Genomic DNA, 5,676 nt, shown 5'->3' on the forward strand with positions numbered 1-5,676 from the left:
CACGCCTGCGCATGCCTTATATAGGCAGTCTGTCTTCACACGTAGGAACCACGGAGTCCAGGCGAGGGCAGGTAGATGCCCTCATGTCGAATTTTACCTGAGATCAAAACTAAGCAAAGGGCAGTGGACTGAAGAGAGTCCTTTTGGAGGGCTTATCTCTCTGCACACATGAAGGGTGTGCAGAATTAAGTCCACTCTTGCAGAAGCAGTAGTCTGTAAATGCAGATGGCCCTTCCCCTGGTCAGCTGGGCTTCCCCCACGTGAAGTCTGCAACCTCCAATATGCTCTTCAAAGCATTATGCCATTCTGAAAGTCAGGCTGGATGCTGGGTGGAATGTGTCACAGAAACGGAAGAACAACTCCCCATTGCTAGAGCTGCCATCGCTGTTTCCACTGGGCTTAGCAGTGACACGTTTGGTTAACCATTTTGTCAGCTTCCGGTTAACCACGCATGCTTTGAAAACCTTACAGAAGTGGGGAGATGTCTATATATAATGTTATTCATATAAAAAACAACTCCACAAGGTACAGTTCTTTCCTTAGCTGCCACACCAAATCCAGACTCTCTATAACTGGCATTTGGTGAAAGGAAGAAATCACTTGATAAACACCCTTTGGTGATTAATTTATCTGTAAACTAGGGTGGAGTGGAAAATTCTCTAAAAAAGGGAATTGAGCTTGTTTGAGTTTGGAGTCCTTTGACTCAATCTTGTATCCACTTCTCTTTTACAATGATTCTGCCTTATCATTGTATGTGAATAAATACAAATATCAGAGCCCTTGGGTAGAGCATGTTTTCCACTTCCAGTTGAGCTGACTTCCTTTCCACCTCTGCATCTTTTTCCCCTTCCCTCTGGCCTTTTGCCTTTCTTCCTTTTTGCCTTTTCCACATGCTTTTTATATTATCTACCATCTTCTTCTAACTAGGCAAACTGTCAGGCTGCACCACAAAGAACAACGTCAGGTTCAAATCCCTTGTCTACACTGGCTCTCGAGCAGGTGACTTAACATTTATTTCTTCAGAGGAATTTCCTACATCTTCAGATCATGGGGGATGATCTTCATCACCTACTTCGAAGGTTTAATTTCTGCAAAGAACTTTGCTCGCTCTAGAAGGAAGGCACTGATTTAGGACAAGCTACTACATTATTGTCAGTCCCTGCTGAGTAGTTGCTTAGGAGAAATTTGGAGTCAGAAAAGGAATTGCTTAAGCTGGAAGAGAAGACAGTTCATGAAAATGATATCTTAAGCTTGTTAGAAGATAAATTCTTAGGCCATTTTCAATGAATAAATCAAACAGAAAGCTTTCTATTTGGCGTTTTTAGAACGGTACTCAGTTGTGACAATATGATTTAAAGAGGTGGTTCCACATTCCCCACTCCACCACCCCCATTACTTAGGTTGTAGGCAGTGAAACAGTAGAGTTAGATCTCTGGTTTATTGAATTGTACACCATGGAGACAATAGAAATGAAGAGGTAAAAAGATAGCTTAGCAAGAGACTGTAATTTCACTCTAAAAAATGTGCCAAATAGTTAATGTATTCTGCTAGTCATACCTCCTGAAACAAGAAAAGCTCTCCAATTAGAAAAGAGTACAGAAAACTTATGCTTCAACAGCTAGATATTAATGGAATTTTTAAAATACGTGTGAGAATCAACATGGTTTGGATACACATCAGCTCAGAAAAAAAAAAGTTGTTCCTCATTTTTTGGCTGGAAATGCTCTGGACTGTCATCTTCTTGGGCCTAATTCAAAAGTTCTCCTTAAGCATAACTTTTTATAAACACACAAACACCCAGACTCTTGATAAATTGTAAGTGGCTTCTCTTGGAAATGCCTTAAATGTAGATATGCATTATAAAAAATAACTTTTTTTGCCTTAAATGTAAACATCAACCAAAAAAAAAAACATCTTTTGTGTTTTGTTTTAGTTTCCCCACGCACAGCTTTATTCTCCCTGCTGTGTTTTGCCTAAAAACCGAAAGACTGTGCTGTGATAGAAGCTTTTATTAATGATGGTGCTCCTTCATCCCAAGTCTCTCCCAGGTTTCTCCTGGTCCTTCCTGCTCAGTGAGAACAGGCCATTGACAAGTGGCATTACTGATTCTCCGTGCGCTCAGAGCCCAGGGGCTATTGGTGGATGTGCTGTCTGTGTTGTCTGAGAGCTGCTGAGTTGAGCACCATACAGTCCAGACCACTCACAGGCAGACCGGGAACTCCTTTTTAGGAGGATGGTAGAGCCATCACAGCAAGTTGATTTGGCTATTGGTCCAGTGGCTTTGGACCACGAACACTTACAAAGCACCCCCCAAAAATCGTAAGCAGCACTTAATGATCAGAATTTATTACACACTCTTTCTCTTCCCCACCCCCATCCCCAGTCTTCTCCCATATCTTTGTTGACATGCCTGGGGGGACTCAAGCAGGGATCAGATCAGAGGCAAAGGAGAGTGTGGAGAACAGAATGTATCATACCATTTTACCAAGAAGAAAAACAGAACTGGACATACGCCACATGTTAGTGAGGTGTGAATATCGATACCAAGGGGCAGGACAACTTACACTTCCATACAATCTACTACCCATAGTTTAAGAGAAACACATGGAGACTTTTTACCTGTAATAAGCTTGAGGCCCCCTTGGCCAGACAACACATGTCTCCACAAAGAATGGCACACATCTTGCCATTTCCCAACAAGTGGAATAAAGCTAGAACACGACAATATGGAACAGCCATCCTGGAGAAGCCTTGCCAACACCAGGCAGAGGTGTGTCCGGGAAGGTCCTCTTAGTCAGACATTCAGATGCAGAAGCTTGAGCATCTGAGTTACTGAGAGGTGTCCTCTGGGGACGGAGTGGGGGTGGGAGGGCAGTGCCTACTGAATACAGCTGCTCTAGGAAGGGTGTGGGTAAGGATCTGATGGAGGACTGGTGATGGGGTGCCTGGCTGCCCCACCCAAGCAGCACACTGCCAAGTCGTGGACCTCCTGCCTCCGACGCTGCAGTGCAGTGGCTCTTCATGATGGTCATCAAGCACACACACAAGGACTGCTGTGCATTAAAAAGGGAGCAATTGGTGTAGTTAATGTTGCCCGCTGTCCATCTTTCTTGGGATGATGGGAAGTGTAGCAGTGAGGAGAAATCCTATCCACCGCTATTCACTGCATCACTTTTTTGCCCAATAATGAGGTCACCCCACTCAGGAAGGGCCCTGGGATGCACATATGGTGTCAAGTTTGCTGTGGGAACTTGAATCTGAATTTCATGACTTCTGTGCAATTAAAACCCCAAACTTAGTGTTGCATTTATATGGATTTTCCACAGTGAGTTATAAATGCAAAGTTCTATGTTTCATATGTCTTTTTCTAACATATGTTACTGCCTGTGTTTCTGATTAAAAGCTCGTCCAAAATAAAATAACAAAGGATGACTTTTTTTCCAATAGAACTTTCTTCTATAAAAGCTAGAAATAAGCCCTTACCTAAAATTACCCGGGCTTGCAGGTGCTGGGTTTTGGGGTGTGTGTAGTGTTCACTAGCAAGACAAAGGGCATTATTCTCCCTGCAGCCACCACCAGAAGGCATTCTTTCTGTGGAGAAAATTGTAGGCCAACGCTTTAAAGACATTCCATGGCTAGGCACCACTCCTGGAGACTTGCAGGCAGCAGGCAGGCAGGCAGGCAATCAACAAATATTTATTCTAAGGCCACTGTGTATTCAGCACCTTTAAAATTGCCAGGGAAACCAGCCAGGAGCATATAATACCTGCTAGGGCCAAGTTAGTACCCAAGGTCATTCCGTAGTGCTTAAGGAGCTCAGTAATCTGAAAGGAGCAGGGAACCCTAAAACTGTAAGATGGCAGTATCTCACCTGGGTATGGGGATATTGACAGAATAGGAAAATAAAATCCAAGAAAAGGCTCATTAACTAAAGCCGATACTTAACAGTTGCACCACCCCCATCTTTTTCTTTTACATCTCCCTTAACAGACACCCAGCTCCCATTCCCTACGCACAACACACACACACACACACACACACACACACACACACACACACGCACGCACACACGCACACACGCACACACGCACTACTACTACCATTCACCATCATCATCACCTCTGCCCAGAAACTGAACCCAACTGGATGGATCAAGTCATCAGTTTGTTTTTTTTTTTAAATAATGAACACATTTTAAAAATAACAAGGAAAATATGCTAAGCTGTGCAAATACAAGGATATTCATCACAGTGTCCTTAGGGAAAATGGTAACAGCATGTATGGAACATCAACTGAGAATTGGGATACTCCTCTAGAGAAACTCCAACATCTATTAGGCATGACGTGAGATTTTGTGGGGGGCAGGGATATGGGGACACGGGCTTGTATGGCACACACATCCTGGCCTGTGCAGAGGTGAACAGGACTCTCACCCTCTTGCATTAAGTTCTCTAATCTAGTTTTGTTGATGCAGCTGAAAAGTCACATTAGTTGTTTTGACATGTGCATCACATAGGGGTGCTTTACAAAGTCATACAAAATCCCTGCATCCTCTGTTACATATGTAACCGCCAAGCTACGTCTCCCCTGAGCTTCCATTGTACAGTACTGGTGTTTTTTGGGTTTTGTTTTTGTTTTTGTTAACCAAGCATAAGATGTTACACTGATCCCCGTTAAATTTCTCATATTGGATTCCTTGATGCTAGTCTGCCAAGATCTTTTTGGATACTGGTTCATCATCCAGTGTATTTAACACTCTCTACTAGCTTTGTATCATACACAGTTGATGGATGTGGCTTCTGCATTTTCTCTTTAGTTCTAAGCCAGCTAGGAGATGATAGAATTGTAGAAAAAAGAGGGTGCCAGTGTCTTGCAGAGGAGTCAAATTCCCTGAGACATACCGAAAACCTGGCTTGGACCTTATCCATTCTAGGGCAAAGTACCTTTTTGGCTTTTATTGTTCACAATACAGTGTTTCACTTAAGGTGACATCATAATGAATATCAGTCATTCTCAGATGAGGTCAAGAGTTTCTATTAACCCTATTAAAAGATAAGAGATTCTTATTTTGCTTAAGTGCTTTATTTTTAAAATAATTTTTAATTGACAAAATTCATATAACATAACATTAGCCATTATAAATTGTACCTTTCAGTGGCATTTAGTACATTCAAAACGTTGTGCAGGTGGCGCAGTGGTTGGGAGTCCGCCTGCCGATGCAGGGGACACGGGTTCGTGCCCTGGTCCGGGAAGATCCCACATGCCGTGGAGCGGCTGGGCCCGTGAGCCATGGCCGCTGAGCCTGCGCATCCGGAGCCTGTGCTCTGCAACGGGAGAGGCCACAACAGTGAGAGGCCCACGTACCGCGGGAAAAAAAAAAAAAAAAAAAAAGCACAGCCTCTTAAAATGCTCACCAGCCTGCTGAATTATAAATGACAGCCCCTGAGTCAAAGAGATGCAGGGAAGCAGTATCTGAAATAGAACAGTTCTGTAAATGTGTGTTCATTAATTTCTTCACTTAAGAATAAATTGAAGGCTCACTCTTGCAGAACTGTAATTACTATACGATTTAGACATTAATATAAAAAGGGTGGCAGAGAAATTGCTTAAGATTTGTCTCTGGGGTTTGTTTGGCTTTTTTTTTTTTTTTTTTTTTTTTTTTTTTTTTTTTTTTTT

The 5,676-nt window shown here is 42.7% G+C and overlaps 1 protein-coding gene and 1 pseudogene across 3 annotated transcripts in view; one reads left to right on the plus strand and one right to left on the minus strand.

Moving 5' to 3' along the window:
- The window catches only part of CREB5 (cAMP responsive element binding protein 5), a 405,433-nt gene that overhangs the window by 372,076 nt on the left and 27,681 nt on the right, over positions 1 to 5,676 (plus strand). The gene's annotated exons all lie outside the window — the stretch shown is intronic.
- Positions 1 to 5,676, minus strand: part of LOC103090437 (60S ribosomal protein L10 pseudogene) — a 7,344-nt pseudogene that overhangs the window by 682 nt on the left and 986 nt on the right.

Source organism: Lipotes vexillifer, unplaced genomic scaffold (assembly GCF_000442215.2).
Source record: "Lipotes vexillifer unplaced genomic scaffold, Lipotes_vexillifer_v1.1 scaffold150, whole genome shotgun sequence".
Taxonomy (NCBI): Eukaryota; Metazoa; Chordata; class Mammalia; order Artiodactyla; family Lipotidae; genus Lipotes; species Lipotes vexillifer.